At 34.5% G+C, this 23,338-nt stretch overlaps 1 protein-coding gene, 1 long non-coding RNA gene and 1 other non-coding gene across 5 annotated transcripts in view; 2 read left to right on the forward strand and 1 right to left on the reverse strand.

The window, feature by feature from the left end:
* Positions 1 to 15,654, reverse strand: part of Orc4 (origin recognition complex subunit 4) — a 74,346-nt gene extending 58,692 nt beyond the window's left edge. For 2 of the 3 annotated variants that reach the window (XM_010620969.3, XM_010620967.3), the window contains exon 1: positions 15,345 to 15,654. The gene's annotated coding sequence lies outside the window, so the exon portion shown is untranslated. The remainder of the gene's footprint in view (positions 1 to 15,344) is intronic. The other variant, XM_010620970.3, reaches the window with a different exon arrangement.
* LOC117283716 lies at positions 12,486 to 12,619 on the forward strand. Its single transcript, XR_004514747.1, has one exon. It is a non-coding gene; the product is annotated as a small nucleolar RNA SNORA16B/SNORA16A family (small nucleolar RNA).
* Positions 15,655 to 15,803: 149 nt separating the features above from the next.
* The window catches only part of LOC109117930, a 199,650-nt gene continuing 192,115 nt past the window's right edge, over positions 15,804 to 23,338 (forward strand). Inside the window, exon 1 of the long non-coding RNA XR_004514722.1 lies at positions 15,804 to 16,476. This is a non-coding gene — a long non-coding RNA (uncharacterized LOC109117930). The remainder of the gene's footprint in view (positions 16,477 to 23,338) is intronic.

Raw genomic sequence — 23,338 nt, forward strand, 5'->3', positions numbered from 1 at the left:
ACTCTGAATTAATTTTATGGCAAATAAGCAAATATTATATTTTTGTGGCAAAGAGCAGAAGAGTCCCTCATTAAGTATGCTCATCACTTTGTAAACAAAGACAAAGATTATTCTAAATTCTGTCTACAAAATAAGGCTTGCTTTCAGTCCTCTTCAACTTGTTTAGATAGTATGGCTGCAGAAAAAAAAACATATTTAAAGTAGAAAGAGAGCCAGGCGTGGGCTCATGCCTGTAATCCCAGCACTTGTGAGGCTGAGGCAGGAGGATCCCTGTGAGTTCGAGACCAGCCTGGGCTACACAGTGAGACCCTGTCTCAAAAATAAACATACAAACAAATAAATAAAGTACAAAGAGATTAAAGCTCCATGAGAGTTGATAACATCAGGATGTTCAAATTAACAGTACACAAAAGATTTTCACTAGCAAAAAAATATGCAATATATTTTTTTTTCTTTTTGCATCAGCATTTTAAAATGGTTATCAAATCTGGACAGAGTAGCTCTTCAGCTGGAATAAACAATTTGCTTTTGATAGTCCACCTTTATTCCACCCATTATCTAGGGAATACTATTGATTTTTGTGTATAATCATATGAAACATAGCTCAGATGTTTTTCAGAAAGTACAATGCTCTGTCAAATATAGTAGTAAGAATACATATTAAAATTCTAGCATGCCTGGGATTCGGCTCAGTGGTTCTGCTGCCTGCTTCTCAAGCTCAAGGGTCCAAGTTCATCCCCAGCACCCCCCCAAAAAAAAAGATTACCAAATAAAATTCTAGCAAGCCCAAGCATGGTGGTGCATCCCTGTAATCCCAGCATTCAGGTGGCAGAGGTAGGAGGATTACTGCATGTATAAGGCCAGCCTGAGTTACAAAGAAAGAACAGTGAATGGGCCAGTAGCTCATTCGTTCCTTTCCCTGACCTCAAAAATAAGGTGCTTGAAAATCATGGATGTAGAACTAAAAAAAAAAAAAAAAAAATTGAGAAAATGGACATACTGCTAAGGAAAAAAAGGATTTGGATAACGAGATCACATGAATATTAAAGTCTATGTTAATAGGTTTAAAATCATTAAAACAAAAATTTCATAAAAGGAAAGCTAACTAAAGATAGGATCTTTAGTAATCATTTCCACTTATTCTTCCACTATTAATCTCACTAGAATCTTTTAAGAACTTTCTCTGCAACAGTGTCATACTTATAAAACTATTTAACTTCAGGAAATAATGTTCTATCTCTATCTATCTATCTATCTATCTATCTATCAATCAATCAATCATCTAGCTGGGGCCTCACTGTCTGCTTCCACCCAAATATTGAAATACTGGTACCCTTAGAAATACATAACCAGGGTTACTTTATGCTATCTTCCAAGTTTCAGTTTCTTGTCACTCTACTTACTGATTCAATGGTCTCTCGTGTTTTTATGGTACTAATTAAGTGCAATTTGAAATACTAAATTTACTTTCCCATAGAAGCAGCCTGCGTCAAAGAGACAAACATCTTCACTGGAAGAAAGACAGCATCTTTAATAAAGTGCTGGAAAACTGGCTTTCCACATGCTAAAGATTAAAACTAGACCCATATCTTTCACCATGTACCTAACTAAAATCAAAATGGATCAAAGATCTGAATATTAAATCAGATACACTACATCTGCCAGAAGATAGAATAGACAGAACTCTTGAAGTAATTTGTGTAGGCAAAGACTTTATGAACAAAACTCCGACCCCACAGGAAATACCATAATCAACTGGGATCCCATCTTATTAAAAAGCATTTGCACAGCAAGAGAAAGCATCAACACAGGGTGGGAAAAAATTTTGCCAGGTATTTCTCAACAGACTAATATACAGAATATATATAAACTCAGAAGTATCAGACCCCCCAAATTAAAAGATGCAGTCCAAGCTGGGTGTGTTGGTGCATGCCTATAATCCGAGCACTCGGGAGGCTGAGGCAGAAGGATCGCTGTGAGTTCGAGACCAGCCTGGGCTGCATAGTGAGTTCCAGGTCAGTCTCAACTACATAGTGAAACTCTGTCTCAAAAAAACAAACAAACAACAACAAAAAAAAAAAAAAACAAAGAAATAAATAAAAGATCCAGTCCAAAAATGGGCATCTGGAATAGACACTTCTCATATGAAGTAGAAATGGCAAACAAATATATGAAAAAATGTTCAACATCAGTGGTTACTCAAGAAATGCAAATTAAAACAACACGGTTCTATCTCCAGAAAGAATGGCTATTATCAAGAAATCAACCAATAACAAAAATGTGGGCAAGGCAAGGCTGTGGGGGAAAAAGGAAATTTTCTTTGCTGTTGGTGGGAGTGGAACTTGGTACAACTAATATGGAAATCAGTATGGAGATTTCTCATGAAACCTAAACTAGAGGTTCCATTTGACCCAGCTATTCCTCATCTTAGTATCTTTCTGAAAGTCAAAAACATCATACCACAGTGGTATATGCACACCTATGTTTACTGTGGCACAATTTATAATAGCTAAATATTAGAAACAGCCTAGATGCCCACCAACAGATGAATGGATAAAGAAAATGTGTTTTTTACATACAATAGAGAATTACTCTGCCAGAAAAAAAGGATAAACGAGATATTTTCAGTAAATGGATACATCTTGAAATCATACTTTAAAGGGGGTGGGTAGAGGGGCTCAAACTCAAGACCTTGCACTTGAGAGGCAGGCCGCTGAGCCACTGAGCTAAATCCCCTGCCCCTTAAGACCATAACTTCAAGTGAAATAAACAGGACACATATGTTTAAATACCACATTATTTCTTTTGTGTGAGGAATTGAAAGTGTAAAATAAGGACCAAAATTGATGATATTGGGAAATATGAAGAAAATGTTTAAATGGGAAGGGGAACAAGAGGAGGTGAGGGGGAAAGGGAATGGAGAGAAAAGGGGAAAACAAAGAATAAAAGAAAAAAACGTAATCAAAGTTTTTGTAAATAAGAAAGGGAAGAAGGGTTGAAGGTAGGAGAGGTCAATGAGGGGGAAAAACAAGAATCAAGATAAATCACGTACAGATAAAAATTTCCTATCATAAATGTGATCATTATGTATATCAAAATACATTAAAATTAATTTTTGAAAAATGAAGAAATTTAGGATATTTTTTGCAGAATGTGGTGTTTATAAAATGTATAGCTGACATTTACTAAGGGTAAATTTCAAATGATTTTATCAGAAAAAAAGATAAATATGTGAGGAAATGCATATGTCAATTAGTTTGATTAAGTTATTACTCAATATTAACATATATCAATATACGTTGTATATCATATGATTTTTACTTATTAAAATACATAATGAATAAAAAGCAGTATATATGACACAGCAAGATTTGAATCCAACCATTATAACATTAACTGTTACTTAACTGTGTTAAAAAGTACAAATACATTTCAATAACTTGAAGGAAGATCAGCAATTGTGATATTTTATACTCATATATTAATTTCATCTAGTGCCAACTACAAGGCCAACACTGAAAATAGTGGTTTTTCTCTGCAAACGCTAACAGATCTGCAGACCTTGACAGATAAATAGTAAACAATTTCCTCCAGATAAACATAGCCTTAATCAATAAAAAGGCCTTTGGTTCCTAGCACCAAAGTCGGGAATTAAAAGAAGAGTGAATTCTACTGATGTCTTGTTCCTTAAGAACCTTGTTTTTCAGGAGAAAAATGATCTTCTCTACTGAACTACGAAACCTTTTAGAAAGGTCTTATAGCTGCAGAACGGACCTCATTTGAGAATCTTTATTTTAATTTTTAAAAATATTTCACCCCATAAATTTTTTGTCTCTTAAACACAAGAGGGGGGAAAAAAGACTTTTTAAGGAATATGAAATCATTAAATGCCATGAGCCTCAAAGAATAAAAGATTGTTACAGAAATAGAATGAGCTATTTTATAATTTAAAATACATGCAGTATATTATTAATCACAGTATCTGACAGCAATGGAATTTTTAAATGGCTAAAACATAGTGAATTTGTTTAAGAAATGCATTTTTTAAAAAGAGAAGCCATAAAACAAATAAAGTACATGTTAATTTTTTCATTTTTCTAATCAAGTTGTAAACTGCATAACACTATGTGATTTGAGAGAAGACAAATTTTATATACACACACGTATGTGTATATATATGTGTGTGTGTGTGTATATATATATATATATATATGAACTTTTAAATTACTATTAGTATTTCATCTATTCTTAAATATTCATATATAAGGCACTAAGCTTCCTGTACCCAAATAATTTATTTTAGAAGTGGTCAATATAGAAAAAGTCAAAGTTACAGAGAAGACTAGCAGGTACCCTCAAGATTTTCTTCTCATTCCTAATTATTCCATAACATTTCTAGAGACCACAGAATACAGTAGAATTACACATTAGTGTAGTTTGGTTGTAATCAAATCACAGACAATGAGACTCCACTATTTACAATAATTTCTTATATCATGAAACACCTACCTATGTACCCATAATGTAATATTCTCAATGAAATCCTTCACATTCATAAAAGTGAGCAAATTCACAAATTATTAATATTTATTAAATACCAAGGGAAATCAGTTAGCATTTATGAATTTGGGATACAAGGATAAAGGAAGGATAGCAGTAGATTGTGATTCAGAACATACACAAAAATTTTAGTATTAGCTTTCTATTAGTTTCCCAAACTTTCATCATAATCATCTAAGAGAACTCTTTTGAATTATAATTTCTAGGTCTCAGTCACAGGTCTAGGCACTCTAACTACTTAATGCTCCCCAAATGACTGCTCTACCACCAGGTTCAAGAACCACTTCTTTCTCTTCCGCCTTTTTTGTACTGGGGATCAAATTCGGGACCTTGCACTTACAAAGCAGGTGTTGTGCCACTAAGCTATATCCTCAGCCCTAAAAACCACTTTTCTCTTCTACTGGCTTAAAAAGTAACTGGCAGCGTAGCTCTACTCACGTAGGTCCTTCTCAGTTCTGATATATATAAAATAGTAGAACCATATACATGGTAAAAACAATCCTCATTATTGCAAATTCAGAGCACTGCTAATATTATAAATTAGAAAGCTATCAACAATTTCAAATTTGCAGGAATTACAAAAATATTGTCACCTAAAGCTGTCTACTCTCTAAAGAGCCTATCTGCCTTTCCCACGACACGAAAATCTCTGCAACACCATACCTTCGTAAATAATTGCATGTTAACAGGTAAAATTCTAAAATATATTTGTTGACCACTACTTCTTACATTTGGAATTTTATACTTTAAAAAACATGTTAATCAAAGCAAGATGAGTAACTGAACAAATTCAATACTCAACTGTGTATAGTAACACTTTCCAATTTTCAACTGAGTTTCTTATTTATGATAATAACTTCTAATTACTATGTTTTGCAAGGGCTATATATCAATTTGGAGACTTCTGAAGCACATCCTTTACCAGAAGCACATCTTTACCATGACTAAGATTTCATGAATACTTTTCTTTACCCTGTTGGAGGTACTGGAGATTAAACCCATGGTTTCTTGTATGCTATGCTCATGCTTTACCACTAAGCTAAGTCACTAGGACACCAGCCTCCCCATATGTATTTATTATAGCTCCTTTCTCATGCTGCCTTCCTCAGCACCAAATCTTCAATCAGAGCCTCTATCTAATTGATGCTGTAGAGTGCATTTTTTACTAATCCAGTTTTACTAATAAACACAATGACTTTTTAGGTAATTCTTCTAACTCTGGAGAATTAGTATGAGAATAAATGACACTATTCTCACAAATATTCAACAGTCACAAATCACATGCTCTCCAACTCTAGAGATAGTACATAAGAGTCTCCATACATCAGCATGCCCAGCCAGCTTAAGCTCCCTACTGAAGGCTAATTCTATTTGTGAATTTTCAGACTGACAAAATCCAACCAGCATGGGAAAGTCCTTGATGAAGGCCTGGAGAGAGGCCCTCAAGGCAGATTTTATTTCAAAGTGTAGTTAATTTATTTAAATACCTTTCTGCTTGATGACTAGCTACAGCACACAATACCTATATTATGACATGATTACACCTAACTTCCAATATATTGCTTTAAAGGAATTTAGAATGATCAATCTTTTAAGGCTACAGAACAAGAGTTATTTTGGAATATGACCAACTCTAAGGATAAGTTGCTCAATTTATTGTTGAATATATTTCGAAGTCAAAACAGCTTTTATTTCATGTGAATAATACTGTTTCCTAAGTCATAAATCCTGTATGGCACAGACTGTAGGCACTCAACTTGTCACTGTCAGGTGTGTAAAACATGATACCTGTTTTCTGGTAATAATGTTATATAGTGATAATATTTCATGATTAAGTTCTTTTGTTCCAAGAAATTAGCCATATGACCAAACCACATAGATCCGCTATATTTGTTTGTGTATATGTGTGAATGATATACAAATATATAAAATGAGCTCATGGCTTTAATTTTCAGGTATTGCTTGAAGAAACATTTTTCACTGTACCAAAACACAAATTTTCATAGGAAAAGGCATTTGAAGTGATATGGAAAATAGAACACTCTGAAAAAGGAGTAAATGAAATGTTTATATAAGTGCCTTCCTGTACTGTAATTAATAAGAGTACCAAGTAGCTACAAATCAAAGCCAGACCTTAATCAACTTAACCTATTTGGTGAGCATTTATTTATAACAAGGCCAACAAGCATTATGAAGATGAAGAAATATACAACTTGGTCCCTATACTCAAGAAGCTTATAATCTTGTTGGAATAACACACCCTTATTAAAAAAGGAATTATCATTTCAAAATAAGGGAAAACTTACAAGCTCAGTAAGGACAGAGACTTTAAAGAACAAATATTCTACCCTTTACAGTAAAAGCTGGGCACAGGCATTTCAAATGACCTGCTCAAGATCACACAGCTTACTTCAGTTGCAGGACCTTGTAGATCTTGTGACTAAATGATTAGTTTTTTTTTAACAAGGAGAGAGGGGAAGCGGGAGGGGAAGAGAGATGGGGAGAGGGAGAGGGGAAATACATAAAACCTACACACATCAGAGAAATCATCAAAATCATCAAATCATCACTGGACTTTTCTTTAGGAAACAATAGCACATGGATGCATTCTTAAAGAAAATGGTTAGTATTCCAGATGTTCAGGACTGAACATCCTGTTTGAATGTCTATCTATATTACTTGTGTGTTTTGTATATCTTGTTAAGGTCATAAAATTATTTCTCCTCATTAAAAACTAATATATGTTTAGAATAGAAATTTTGCAATTCCAATAAGGAGTCATATGGATAAAAGTTAAGAGGCAAAATCAATTCCGAAAGCCTTACTCTTAATATCTTAATAATGCAAAATAAATAAATAAATAAAAATAATTAAAGTGTCTTACAGCTGAAGGTATAGCTGATTGATAGAACATAAAACATGTGCTTATTAGCATGCACTAGACTCTGGACTTTGAGTATCAGTAGCACACACATAAAAGTCCTAGCAGGCAGCATTAAGCTAATGAAAAAACAAATAAAGGCCTAGAAAATTCTACAAAAACATATCTCCCAGCTTTATCTTAGTTTTCAAAAGCTGTACAGGCTGGCCACCCACCTCACAAGCACAAGGATCCAAGTTTGATTCCTTATACAAAAAGCAAAACAAAACAAAAACAAAAACAAAAAAAACTGTACAGGCAAACAAAATCCCAAAACTTATCACCAATATGCCACATATGGGAGAAAAAAAGAACTGACAGAAATTCTAATTGTTATTAAAATTACAAGGTAAAAAGAATACATGTTGAAATATAATGAAAAGATATCTACAAAGTTTTTAAAAAGAGTATAACTCATATTTAGTGAAGATGTCATGCACATATAAGGGTAAGAGGTATACCCTTATTAAGCATAACTGAATTTAGTATATAAAGCAAATAAAAGCCTTATTGGTATTGTGGCTATGGCTCAGTGGTACTGAATGTGCCTAGTATGCTAGTGGCCCTGGGTTCAATCCCCACACCACCAGAAAGTAAGCAAGGAAAGGAGAATAAGGAGGCCTTGTATGTGTGTGTTTGCGGGGATGATGTCAGCTGGGAGTCTCTAGAAAACTTAATACTGAAATCCAGTATGATTTGAAACAAACAATTATACACACAAATAGACACACACATACCTATCTTATGGTGATCTTTTAATACACTAAAAGCAATAAAAGTAAACAATTATTTTAAAAATACATTGCAAATAGGTGGGAAATAAATTTTCATAATATGAAAATAATTTATACAACAAAGATGAAAAATGCAGCAGATGCCTAGATGTACTAATTTTCAGAGTAGGAAGACATATTCCAGAACTGAAACATGTACCATAAAAAAGGAATTAAAAAAAAACAACACTGATGCGAATCTTTGAGAATATTTTCTTTTGGATTTAATACATATCCAAAATCCAGCAAATTTGGGTATTACCAAAAAAGGGTAACTTGTTTTTCTTTTGGTCATTGCAAACTGAGTAGAGCAGGTATCTTATACAGGTACTATTTTAAGTGAAGTGACAACGAAAGAAAAAAGCAAATTGCGATGAAGGGTATACTAGACAGAATAGCAGGAGATACAAAACTGAATGCCAAAATCCTTACAAGAGAAAACAAGTGCGTATATATTCTATTTATTTTGTTTTAAAATTATCAAATTGACTTAACAGATAAAAAAGATCTCATTCCGTAGATCAATGATAACTAAGGCAGTCTGTGCAAAGAAAAAAAGAGGATGTGTAAGTGGTATTATCACATATTTATTTGCTTTCGGCTCATTAATACACAATGTAGGTAAATGGGCCAACTTGGGAATTATTACTGAATCCAGTTGATTTGCTCAATTTGATACGTATTTATTAAACAATTTTCACTCTGAAAGTGAAACACAGAAATCCAGGTGTTCCAACTGTACATCTTTATGGGAATGAAAAGTCGCTTCTAGACAACAGTATGTTGCTTAGCAAATAAAAATGACTTTAGAATTTCGAGATCAAAGTACAAAATAAATCTGCTTTTTGAAAGAAACGTGTTACACAGAAAGCATAGTTTAAAAATGTTTGACTGATCTTGTGACAATCAATTACAAAAATTTTCACATTTATACATTAATTGTAATTGAAAAAATGTTAATATTTTCTTGAAAAGAATTCTTCACAAAATAAAGAGGTGTGAACACTGGTTCTTATTTCCACTGATGACAACATCAAAGACAATATCACCACTACCCTCCCTTTAAAATATGAAAACAGTTAAAGTACAAATTCTACTATTATTGAGTGTCTAGTTCTGGGTAATTAACATTATCCCTCCAAAAAGGTAAGAATGGACAAAAGCTTTAAACTTTATCCCTCTTCAGATAGCAAATACTTTTGCTTAGATAAGTAGCCAAATGTTTAACAATAGGAATTTCATGAGAACTTATTAAGTGGTTTTCATATTTTGTTAGTCATCTCTGAGATAAACTAAGGAAAGGATTTAAGCTATTTTTAATACTATATCCAGCTGGAGTTGTGGGAAATAAATACAAAGACAGATTAAAAGAAAGGCTGACCATAGGAAAGGAGAAATATATGTATAAATCCAAGTTGAGCAAACATACTGCTGACATTTCCTAAAGGGATCAGTTAAAAATTATTTTTCTATAAAAATATGCAAGTGCTAGGCGTGGTGGAACATGCCTGTAGTCCCACCACTCAGGAGGACCACGATGATTTTCAGACCGGCCTGGGCTACACAGTGAGTTCCAGGACAGTCTGAACTACATAGTGAGACCCTGTCTAAAAAAAAAAAGAAAAAAAAAAAAAAGCAAATTTAGTGAGTCATGCCATGGTAGTCTCTGGTAAACAATCTCTGTAAGAGTAATTCAAACAAAATTATTTTATATGATTTCTAGAAAAATTTGCCCACAATGGGATTAAATAGTTAAGTAATCACTGAGTTTTACAAGATCTTTTTGCCCCACGCTTTCCCACTGAATATACATAAATACAATGTATTTAAAACTGCTTTCAGACCGGGTGTGGTGGGGAACACTTGTAATCCCAGCACTCGTGAGGCTGAGGCAGGAGGATCACTGTGAGTTCGAGACCAGCCTGGGCTACATAAGGAGTTCCAGGTCAGTCTCAACTATATAGTGAGACCCTGTCTCAAAAAAATAACCAAAAAAAAAACACCAAAAAACAAAACAAAACAAAACAAAACAAAAAAAACTGCTTTCAGATTATGTGAATCCAAGGTTCAAAAGTCTTAGCTAACTTTTAATGACATGGCATTTTCTTTATCATTAAAATGAAAAATATTTTCTGTCTAAATACTAAAAAATGATAAATTCAAAGGAAAGCTTTCTAATTCTCTAGAAAAGCCATATTTTATCTCAATTCTGAGCTTTTGCTAGTCTTCAGCAGCATGCCTGGAATCATACATACACACACATACATATGAACACAAATAAATATACTTAAAAAAATTTTTATTGCTGTGCATGATGGTGCACGCCAGTAATCCCAGCACTCGGGAGGCTGAGGCAGGAGGATCGCTGTGAGTTCGAAACCAGCCTGGGCTACATAGTGAGTTTCAGGGCACTCTCAACTACACAGTGAGACCCTGTCTCAAAAAACAAAACAAAAAAAATTTTTTTTTTGTCCTGAGACAGGGTCTTTACGAAGCTGCTCAGGCTGGCCTCAAACTTTACATTCTTATGTTCTCATGCATCAAACTCCCACGGGCTGGTATTATAGGTGTATGCTATTATGCAAGGCTCTACCAGTTTATTTTTAATTTTAAAAAGATTAACATGTAATAAGTTTTGGTTCAAAATGGATCAGATCTTATTTAAGAAACCCCCAGGAAACCCAAAAAGAAAATACATAAGACAAAAACAAAGACATAAGACAAAATTTTAGGCTCAGGATCTGTAGCTACAGCAAACAATAAATACAGCATTACTGTGAGATGCATAAATATAAAAATCTTGGTGAAGACCTATACTCCCAGTTCTTACATCCACATTCTGTCTGGCTTTAAATAAAGGATAGCAGGATGAAAGACAAAATCTAAACAAAATAAAACAAAACACTCCCTAAAAAGCAAAAATCTCAAACAAAAAACACCTTAAAGAAACAAGAATCAGACTAAGATTCAGATACGGTAGAGATTATGGAATTTAAAACAACTAAAATTGTGATAGTTCCATCAGAAAAAAGATAATTTATCATTTATAGATTGATAATATAAGCAAAGAGATGGCAACTCTAAGAAGCAAAAGCAATAATAATGCCTTTGATGGGCTCAACAATGTAGACATGATTAAAAAAAGAATTATGAGGCTTAGTTATGTCAGTGCTTATCTTCTAAATAAAATAAGAAAAAAATTAATGAAAAATTGGTAAAGAAAACCCCCAAACTGTGAGACAATTACAAAAGTTTTAACATATTCAGACAAAAACACTGGAAGACAAAAAGAACAGAAGTATTTGGCCAATGATCAAGATTTTTCCAAAATTAATTTAGAGACACTCAACTACAGATCCAGGAATCTGAGTACACGAAAAATTCATGCTTAGGCATACATTTGATTTTTAATTTTTTTTTTAGCAAAAAATTTATTGGCATATTTTTAGATATACATAGTAGTAACATTCATCATAAGGAATTTGTACCAGTACATGCTTCTTCTTTTACCACAGAAACATTAAAGATAAAAGGAAAATGAAACAAGACAAAGGAAACATCCCAGGTACAGTGTAGTAATGATAATTACATCGGTATCTCTTTAGAAACCATGCAAGTAAGAACTAAGTGGAATGAGATACATTATAGGTACTGAAAAGATAAACCAAAAACAAAACAAAACACGTAGATTTTGATTAGGTGAAATTATCCTTCAAAAATGAAGCAGAAATACCAGGTATGTATGGTGGTGCCCACCTGACATCCCAAGGTGCATGAAAGTTTTGAGGCCAACTCAGGTAACTAAGCAAGACTCTGTCACATCAGTCAATCAATCAATCAATCAATCAATGGGGCTTGATGTGTAGCTCAGGGCAGAGAACCCCAAGGTTGAGTTGCTAATTGAAAGTTGGACTTTGTTATTAAAATTGAAAAGTTCTGCTCTGCAAATAGCATTGTTAATGAAAACAGAGGACACAGACTGGAACAAAATACTTGAAAAAAATACATCTGTTTAAAAGACTTGTAACCGCCAGGTGTGGTGGTGCATCCCTATAATCCCAGCACTTGGGAAATTGAGGCATGAGGATCACTGTGAGTGTGAGACCAGCCTGGGCACACAGTGAGTTCCAGAGCAGTGTGAACTACATAGTGAGACCCTGTCTCAAAAAAAACCCATAAAAATAAAATAAAAATAAAAAACTTACAAAGAGCTCTTAAAGCAACAAGTTACAGGTGGCCCTTATTGCAGCTGCAGCTGCTTTTCTACAGTTGCTGCATTCAAAAAGGAGCCCAGAGTTAACAATTTTCCTTGAGGTCCCATTCTGTTTGTTGTAACTGATCTGCAACACTTTGGGGAAAGACAGTTTAAAAAACAAAAACAAAAACACAAGTTACAGTGAAAAGCAAATAACCAGAAACCTACAATTTAACAGGTCCAAATATTCTTTAAGATTGAAGGCAAGGAAAAGACATTATAAAGTTACTAAAAAAGAGAAGTGGTCAAGTTCTTCACTCTGCATTAAGAAACTTCTGAAGACTACACTCAAAGGAACAGTTAGAAATGCAGTAAAATATTAATAACAAAGTAGGTAATATCTCTGATAGCTGAATACAGTGCTGTCCAAGAGAAACCCATCACAAAACTGATTTAAAATTTTCTACTCACACTAAACAACAAAAACAAGGTGAAACTAATTATAATTTTAATATGTAATATTGAAAAGCTGAGGTATTTTAAAATTTGGTGTTCATACTATGTTTCTGAAAGCTGGTTATTTTAACTTTACATAAAATCACGATGCATATGCTAAATTATCATAAAACATTTGTTGCTCCATAGCTTTTATAAAATTTACCGTACAGAAAGCAGATTAATGTCCAAGTGTTCCTAGTGTAAAGGTTTTACAACAACTCAAACAAGTTATCAGTTTTCACATTTAAATTCATACTATATAAAAATTCAGTTTCTCAGTCAAACTAGCCATACTTCAAGCGATCAAAAGGCACATCCAGCTAATGGCTACCTTAATGGATAGCAAAAGGAAAGAACTATCTTCCTGTAGTTAGAATTACATATGAAATTCAAGTTTCAACAATTTAGCATATAAGCCAGAAATGAACTACATGTGAAGTTATTGTCTAAGATGATAGTAATGCTCTAAGCACAGAGAAGAAACACGCAATACCACTACAAATCTTTAAGTAAAACACAGCCAAACAGAAAAACAGCATGACTTTGATAATTAAAAAGAAATCCAGAAGAAGAAATTTAAACAGTCAATAACTCTTTTTTTAAAGTGGTAAATCTTCTTGGAGTGCAAATTAAGCCAACAGTAAAATAAAACTACATTTGCTGGACTGGCAAAATTGAGACATAACTGTTGGTAAAACTTAAATAAAGAGATGTACCATAAACTACTGCGAGAGTTATCAACTGGTATATCCAACATGGAAAACTGTGGCATAATCTAGTAAAGTTGAAGATATACAGTCTAAAATGTAGTTATGTGTATAAGGATCCATTCATAGTGACATAATAATTGCTAAAAACTGAACATACAAAATGTCCATTAATATTAGACTTGTGAAATGTGTATTATTTAAAAAAAGACTTACCATACTATAGACAGTATAGAAAAAAATATACAAAGTACAGCTAAATATACAAACTAGGTAAAATCTCAGCAACAGTATAATTTTTAAAAAGATATGAAATAATATATAATCCAGTTATGTATTGAAAAACAAGCAAAATTAATCCGTATTACTTGGGATGCTGATAGGTGGTTTACAAATGCTAGAAAGAAAAGCAGTAAATAATTACCAAAAAAATCCAGCTAGTGTTAAAATCAGGGAGGAAAGTGGTACATCAGGAATGGGTGGGAAAAGGACCCACCACTGTTCTAGTTCCTGACTTTGGTAGTGATTACAACAGTTCACTACACCGTTGTTCATTTTGTCTACGTTTTATGCACTTTTCTATGTATTCTCTATCTCATCATAAAAAAGACTTAACAATTGTATCTAAGACACATTAATTGCTTTGTTGTATACTTCTTTTGAATGACAAGATAGAAGACATTTGGTTTTCAAATGAAAAAATTTAAGCCACAGCATAGTTTTGATTCCATCTGACATGATTACTGTATACACTGAAAGTAGTATTACACAATTATGCATAACTAGGGCTCACTGCCAAAACTGGTAGAAAATAAAATGTAGAACAATAGTAACTTTCACATCCCAAAGAACCCACAATATACAATTAAATACACAATATGTAAGAGAAACTATAGATTTCTTAAACACACACGTTATTCTTCAAATTATCTTTACAAAAGATCAGAATGTTTTCAATTAAGATTGTATGAAATTAATGTGAAAAAGAATATGCTAGTTCTTCAAAGTACCAAGACAAAGAAAAACCGAAAGACTGGAATATTTTAAGATTACACGAAACGAAGGTGAAAAATGTGCTACTTCCCTATAAAAGATGAAAGACCTATTTTAAAGATTTCTCATCTACACTACATGAAGGAAAAACTTTAAATCCTAAAACTCAGAATCAAGAACTACATACACAATACCATACAACGCTTTGAGAACAGGCATAGACTTGATGTTGCAGCAACAAAGCGAGACCTGGAGGGAAATTTGACTAAAGTCTTCCTGCCTGTTTCCTCCCCCAAGACACTGCAGAATTCAGACAGGTTTACAAGGTAACTAATAACAGGCACGATTCCCAATATAAGCAATGCTACCAAGAAGCTGGTCGAAATCCCCCACACCAGACTTCTCCATTCTCGGACAGGTCTCCCGCTGTGAGATCTGGAATATCATTAGAGTCACCTGCCCAGGCTCTTCAGCTCTCATTGCACTCTTATCCTCACCCACAAATCCCACCTACAATCCCCATACAAAACTATTCTCAGTACTCACTACAGCTATTCGTCGTAAGGCTTAGGGGGAGGCCAAGGGCCAGAATGAGCCCGCCTGGTTTTGGCCTGCCCGGCCTAGATCCTCCACTTTCGACTCAACATCCGCCACGGGCGCAAAGACCTTCACTGTGAAGCCAACATAACTCTTATTACCTTTAGGAAGAAGTCAGCCTTCAGGAAGGCAAAGTCGGGATTCTGTAACAGCGTGAACCTATGCACCAGCTCTGCCCGCCACGTTCACAGCTTAGCTTCACCTGCTGCTGCCAGCGGTACACGACCACTCCCGGCAAACCCCGCGCACGAACCGCCTCTCCTCGCAAACCCCTCCTGCCCAACCACGTGACCGTCTTCCACCTCTGTCCACGCCCACTTCCGCTCCTTCACTTTCCCTTAGGAGGGAGAGGGAGTTGGGGGAGTTAAAAAGTAGCCACTTCCTCCTCCTCCCCGCCCCCGCCCCTCTACCCCCTGCTACAATGTCTTCCGGGTCGCGAGTGCCTCGGAGCCTTCTGGGAAAACATCTCATTTCCTCCCCTCCCCCTCCTCCTGACTTCAACCAACCAGTCTCCCGTCAGAGAGGGGCATGCGCAGTGAGTTTCTCCCGTCTCTTCTACCCGAGCCCCCCCTCCCCCCCCAAGCAGAGAGACCCCAGCAGCAGCAGCAGCTGATGATGAAGAGAGAGGCTGTGGCAGAGGGGGGGCACCTTTTATTTCTATTTTTAAAGGGACAGGACACTAATTTTACCCCACTTCAACCTTGAATTGAGGGGGGTGGGGGCGAAGGTGGCTGAGTTCCTTCCCCCACCCTCCAGCCCTGAGCCCTGAGAGGGAGATTGAGCCTGAGAGAGGAGAAGGAGTTTCTTCTTCTTCGAAAACCCTCGTCTACGACTCCTACCCCCTCACCCATCCACTCGCCTCCCTCCCGAGCCCCCTCCACCCTCCTTCTCTTTGGCCGTGAGAGGAAGAGAGAAAGAGACCAAAAGCCTCTTAGCAACACAGACCTTTTGCTGCTTCTGCTGCTGCTGCTGCTGCTGCTGTTGCTGCTGCTGCTGCTGCTGTTGCTGCTGTTGCTGCTGCTGCTGCTGCTGCTGTTGCTGTTGCTGCTGTTGCTGTTGCTGCTGCTGCTGTTGCTTGGCCCTGGCTGGAGACATCTCACTACACCCAGGAGCAGCCACTTCCCCAGCTCTCCTCCTTCTCCTCCTCCTCCTCCTCCACTCCCCCCCTTTATTACCCTTTGTGTCATCCTCCACAGCTCCAGGGAAGGCACTCAAAAGTGGGGGGCAGGAAAGGTAAGTGTGTTTGTGGGGGCTTCCTCTGGCTCTGACTTTCACTCCGGGGCAACAGTGGCACCAAACCACATACGCAGTGGAGCTCCGGGGTGAGGAGGGGGTGGTGCTGGGGGGGTGAGTGAAGGAGGGCTTGAAATGGGGAGGGATGTGTAAGGTGGGATGCCCGTCCTGTCAAGGGAGGAAGGGCACTTTTATTTTTATTTGCTGTTGTCAAAAGTGGTTTCTCTCCTCCAGTTCACATCTGATTGTGTCTTGCTCCAGTGGGGGAGAATACAAAAACAACCCCCTCCATCCTCCAATGAGGCGCTAGGGAAAGAGATAGAAAGAGGCACACTTTGTAGATGTCACTTAAAAAAATTCATTTGGAGAGCTTTTTTCTTTTTTCCTCAGGAAAAGCTCTACTGCATTTGTTTCTGAGTGGGAAAATGTCGGGATCTGGATTGTATTGGAACTGCTTATCCATTTGTAAATCTGAGTGTTTTTCCTCCTTTTGGTCCTGTATGTGATGTGGATATTGACTTGAGCGTTGGAAGACTTGATTGTTTTTGGCGTTACCGATCTAATTTCTCCATTTTTCGTTTTGTCTTACTTGCATAGAAAATTTCAAAATTTTAGTTGATAGAGGCCTTTGGTTAGGATTTGGCTTATATTATTGCTTTTTTATGCTAAATATTTGTTTCATATATGAGTATATAAAATACAAAGCACAAAATGCTCAAAGTTTAAATGCCATTGATATTAGCTTTTCCTAGAGATGTTCTTAGTGTTTATTTTCCATAAGATGAAAATGTTAGCTATTTAATAATTAACTGTGTATTTTTCTAATCTTTGTAACTTGTCTGAACAGGTAATCCCCATTGAAAACTTTATGTTGTTCTGGCTGCAAGGAAGGCCTAACCTCTCCATCAATAGTTTGGTGGATTGGTACCACTTTCAGTTTTAACTGAATTATTTATTTGCTGTTGTAAATGGAGATGAGTTATACATCTCCTGAGGTGCTGAATCAAATTGCTTACTATATGGGAAAGGAGACAATTTTTAAAAATATGTTTTCATGAGTCAAAGAAATCACGAACTTATAATTTGTAATATATTACTTGTAGTTACATGTAAATTGTAGGGTAAATCCAGATTTAAGCTTATAGAAGAACAATTTGGGTAAAAAATCACTATTCTCCATTTTTACATGGTACGTTCTTAGTGAATAGCTTTCATTCAGTGCTGTATTTTATTTGACAAATGCTAGTATGTATGTTTCTGAGGTAGGCCTTCTAGGACTTACATCGGAAAGTGGTATTTTGTATATATTTCTTTATCCTTTCCTTAAAGATGTATGCACACATACTGCCTCTCTCTGTCTCTGTCTCTGTCTCTCTCTCTCTCTCTCTCTCTCTCTCATATACAGAGGCACATTTTTTTTTCTTATAACTGCATTGGTATCTCATTCCATAATTTATGTCAGCACAAAATATTATCGTCTGTACAACGGCAATCTTGTGAGCAGACTGGCAATATGCAAATGGCAATTTGACCAACTAGAAAGGATGAAAAAAAAATCTAAAAGGATTAAATCTAGGATATTTAACATGAATGTCATAAAATACATGATGACGTTTAATTTTTTTATTTTCCTAATGATATGCCAAAACCATAATATACATATTTAAGTGACTGAAAAGATTTGCATAGGCAGAAACTTGTTCTGTAAAATTTTAATTGCCAACTCTGTGCAAAAGTAGCCATTTACACATGGAGGAAAAGCCATGTAGCAGTAAACAATATGGTTTTATTTCTCTTATTCTTGTTATAAAATTGGATAGTTTCTTACCTTTCTCTGAAGTGTAATTGGTGCACTTAAGCAGAAATCTGTGCCAACTTCATGTTTCTATCCCAACATTAATACTATTACACTTTCATTTAAAATTATTTCTTCTCACCTTAGAACCTCCACAAGCTTAACATAAGAGATACGAAACAGAACTTAGTGGGGGGGGGGGGAAATCAATGTTAAGTAAGCAAATTGTGTAGGTAATTGAGGTAGTAGTTGCCCATTAGGCCTATAAGTCAAATTTAGTCTTGAGTGTAATATCTTTACTTTGTATTTGTTTTCCTTTGAAAATGTTTCTTATCCTACCAACCCTAGGGTGATTCTTTTATGGTTGGATGATTCCAGACTTAAGTTGGATAATGATTTATATTTACAAAGCCTTTTATTTTGTGTTATGCTTTAATTTTTAAGTAGTAAGAACTACTGATATTTTAAGATGGTAATGTTTCAACTAGATGGTATCTTGGCTGTCACTTTATTCTTCTCTTCATTTTCCATATTACTGCAGTTCAGAGACTTGAAGGAACTTGTGAAAAGTTCTACGGTCTGTGAGTAGGCAGCAAAAAAGTTATAAAACTCAGGTTTTGTAACACTTACTATGTTAACTCCTTTATTGTCCTTTATCAAAAGAAACTGTACAATATTCTGTGGGTAGCACTTAAGTGTTTTATATATGGAGACACACTTTTTAAAGGATATTAAAGTAAATAATACTAGAGCTATAATTTTATCCATTCACGATTCAGTCATTTGTTACTGATCTTTAAAAGAAGTATTCATTTTACTCATCATGGATTACTATTTTGACAGCTATTTCTACTTCTTCTTTTTTTTTTTGGTACCGGGGATTGAACTCGGGTCCTTGCGCTTGCAAGGCAGGCCACTGAACCACTGAGCTAAATCCCCGGCCCTATTTCTCCTTCTTCTTTTTTTTTTTGGTACCGGGGATTGAACTCGGGTCCTTGCGCTTGCAAGGCAGGCCACTGAACCACTGAGCTAAATCCCCGGCCCTATTTCTACTTCTTTAATGCTAATCCCCCCAAAAAAAAACTTCCAGTTAGTTTGGAAATATACTTACTATTCTTGTACTAAGGACCCATATTACTTAAAAAAAGAAAAAAGAAATAGAATTCATGTTATATTACAAATGTTTACTTATGAGTGTTGCCTTAGTGAACTATTTAAGGACAAAGATTTTGGTTTTCTTGAAACTTGTGTCCCTCACTTTCAGCCTAATACACGGTGTACAATAAGCCCCACTGGTTGTTTATCATGATCCACTTGAATTTTAGAGTCAGACATATTTGACTTTCTTTACTCTCAGATGTGAAATTCTTTTCCTCTCCTCCTTTTTACTTTCTTCCCTGCTACAATTTTCAGTCATGAAAGCTTTTCAGAATTTTTTTCCTTATTTCTACTGTGGTTTCATTTTTTTCTAGTTAACAGCCAAATTAATTATTGCTAACAATGTAGTACTCTTAATAATAAGTAAAAAATTTTTCCTTTCTAACCCTTATATAGGATGGAATTTGAAAAAAGTGATTTATTTTGACATTGATTTTTAAGATTTCACATAAAGTATTTATAAATGTTCAGAAGGCACTTAAATTTCATTTCATTTGAGTGAACGGTACAATAGGTTGTTGGGGTGATTAGCCCGCTTTTACCAACGCTGTAAAGCAACTGTTACTTAGGTGATATGTTTCCCTGACTTTGTTTTTTTGGTCCTTACCCAGACAATTACCAACTTTCCAGTTTTCTGTGGATATGAAGATTTACTCCTAGTCATCAGTGGGACCCCATGAAGTCAGCCAGAAAGCCTATATCCAACTAATGTACTTTTGCAAATGTGTCTGTATTTGGAATGTAAATGAATAACAGATTATGCTTAGCTATTCATTAAACATATATGGAGTGTCTACTGTCTGTCAGGCACTGTATTAGGATGAAAAAACAAGGATGGTCCCCATAATTTATTGTGAAGTGATTTTTAAATTGTATCCACAGTATTTTGATCATATCTATATTTTTGTTTACGTAAATACATTTTTATTGACTAAATAGGTGGGGAAATGTATGTTTAAGAAGAATATTGCTGTATTTTATTAAAATAGAAAAATATAAAGAAAACATTTTCATTTAATACTGTGTTCTGGGCATTTCTATTCTTTATATAGTTCACTAATTTTAGACTATGAAAATAGATGTGGCTACCATTGCTGGAATTTTACTGTGCTAACCATAATTCTTTTAAAGATGACCCACACAGTACATTAAATATTTTTCAAAAAAAAAAAAAAAACCCTCCAAACTTTTTTTTTTTATGAAAGTAACTTTGTTCTGTCTGTATTTCATATAACAGGTAATGTTTTATGGTTTATTGAAAAAACATTGTACATTTCCATTTTGAGTTTTTTGGTATTTTCTACCATATTTTAAGCAAATCTAACAGCATAATTTAATTCTTGTCCAATAATTAGTATGTACTTTTTAGAAGTTTTCAGTTTTTAGTATATAGGAGGTACACTATTCCAAATCCACATAAGAAACTTTGCCATTTTGTTTCTAAAACCATTACAGTGTTTAATCCTCATTCTGTTATATTGCTTCTATTTCTATAGTGTTAGTAAAGTGAGTTAGAATATTCTTAATTGATGGGTATTTAAACAACAAAGGATTCTGTCTCAATTTCTATCATAGCTTTCATATGTAATGAAAAAGCAGATTAGAAATACTACAGTATTCAGTTTTCCCTCCTTAATATGGACAAGGTATGATAAAAAGTACAGTGAATGGTTAAATCTTTAAAAACTTATTACACATTGCTATTAATCCTTCTCAAAATACTCACCTTTACTCCACACAAACTTGCCCCATCATTCTTGCCACTTTTGGAAGCAGTTCTGGAAATCCTCTTTCATCAGTGTCTTCAGTTGTGATATGATGGCTGCCTCCGTATCAGTTATTTCAAAGCCTTTACCTTTCATGGTCATTCATGAAAGAGGACTTCCAGAACTTCTTGAGAAAGTAGTAAGAATGATGGGATATGTGAGAGGAAAGATTTTCAGGTAGGTTAATGGCAATGTGTCTTTTACTATAATGGGTTTTGAAAATTTAAATATTTGCTGTATATTTTGGTCATATAAGCATGTTTAGAGTAATGTTACAGTTTCTTGGGAAGATAGACATCTGACTGGTAAATTCAGATCTCTTTCACATTCTTAATTTCTATTTTAGTAGGAATCATAATTATCACTTATTTTAAGTGTTCAGCACTGTGATAAATATATAAGTTTCAGTCAGTCATTCCTTCCAGTACTGTTTGTGAAATTTGCATTGTTGTCATTATGCTACAAATGAGAAAATCATACTAACTAAACAACACTTCATCACTATATATGAACAAAGTACTCTTATCATGTATCTATACCACTTTCTAGTTTAGAACACAATCACCATAAAAGTTTGTTTCATCTGTACTCTAGAGCATTAGTAAAATTATGACCCTCTGTCATAGCCATTGATAGAGTAATGGAAAATTTCTAAATGTATTTGAGGACAGAAAACTAAACAACTCAGTTCTTTGTAAGGAACAGAGATACAGACCAATGTGCAATTTAAAATAGACATAAATGTAGTTTTTTTCTTTGGCAAATTTGGGCCTTCTTTCTTTTGAATTTCCTTTAAGGTGTATTATTGAACTACATTTAGTCACATTTTCTCACATGAAGTTTACAGGTCCCAACGGTATGTGACACAATCAAAATTTACTGAAAATTTTTAATATAAATGTGTTGATAATAGAATATATTTAAACCAATGTGAATTTATACTTATTGCTTTGGAGATATATATATATCTATATATATCTATAGATATATATATATGTATATTATCTTCTGAACTCATATAAAATTTTCCTAATTGTATTTCACATATAGGATTGACTCAGTGAACTTTTCAGTACTGAAGTCACAAATATTTTTAGTGTAAGAATGGACAACTTTGAATTCTCTAGATGTCTAAATTTAATTGTTTTTTAGAACAGATACTGAATTAAAATATTTTTAGTGTAAGCTAACCTGCATTATTTTGCACATTTTTCCCTTTAAGAAGAGCAATTTATGTTTTTTCTTTTATTAATTCTTTCATGTCCATCCTAAGTAAATGCACATTTTTATACTGTTTGCTTATCTTGCTTAACTATCATCATATTAGCATTATGCCAGTACATTTTGAACTACAGAGTTTGGAAACATTTAAAAAACATTTAAAAATGTTAACGGAAGCAGGACAAGGTGATACCCACCTGTAAACCAAGTTCCAGCCCAGACTGAGCGACTTAGTGACTTAGTGAGACCCTGTATCAAAATAAAAATAAAAAGGGTAGGGATGTAGTGTAAAGACCCAGGTTCAATCCCCAGAATGCACCCCCCCCCAAAAAAGTTAAAGGAATATTCAGTGTCATATGTTACAATTCAGAAAGAAAAATTTATTACAAATGGTTCCTGGTTTATAAGAACAATAAATTATCAGTGGACTAGAATAAATCTGGAGTCTAAAATTTATTTAATTTTCTTAAGTAAAATGAAAATAATTTAGTTAAACATAAAGATTCTGTCTCTAAAATGTTTTCTGTTCAAGATGTTTATATCATGTGATGTCTAAGAAGTTGTAATCATTTTGTATAACTCTTCAAGGAGAAAAGGTGAAATACAGGTTTATCTATATTAAGATATATATTCTATCTGGATGTAATGGGAAATTGTCAATTTGATACGGAACCTAGTGTAAATCTTATATACTTCATTCAGAGATGGCTATGACAATTTTGAATTATTTCAGTTGACCTATATAATCTCTTCTTAGAGAATTTATAATTAAATCCTATATGAAGTATATTATTAGAATATATTGTTTTAAGTGATGAAAATGAGTTATGTAAATCAATAGTAACTTGAAATGATGAAAAATTTTTCTACATAGATACTGTAAAGTTCTTTGCCAACTACTCAAGATTCTAGCAGTGAGACA

Source organism: Fukomys damarensis, unplaced genomic scaffold (genome assembly GCF_012274545.1).
Source record: "Fukomys damarensis isolate Sample0158 unplaced genomic scaffold, DMR_v1.0_HiC HiC_scaffold_29, whole genome shotgun sequence".
Lineage (NCBI taxonomy): Eukaryota > Metazoa > Chordata > Mammalia > Rodentia > Bathyergidae > Fukomys > Fukomys damarensis.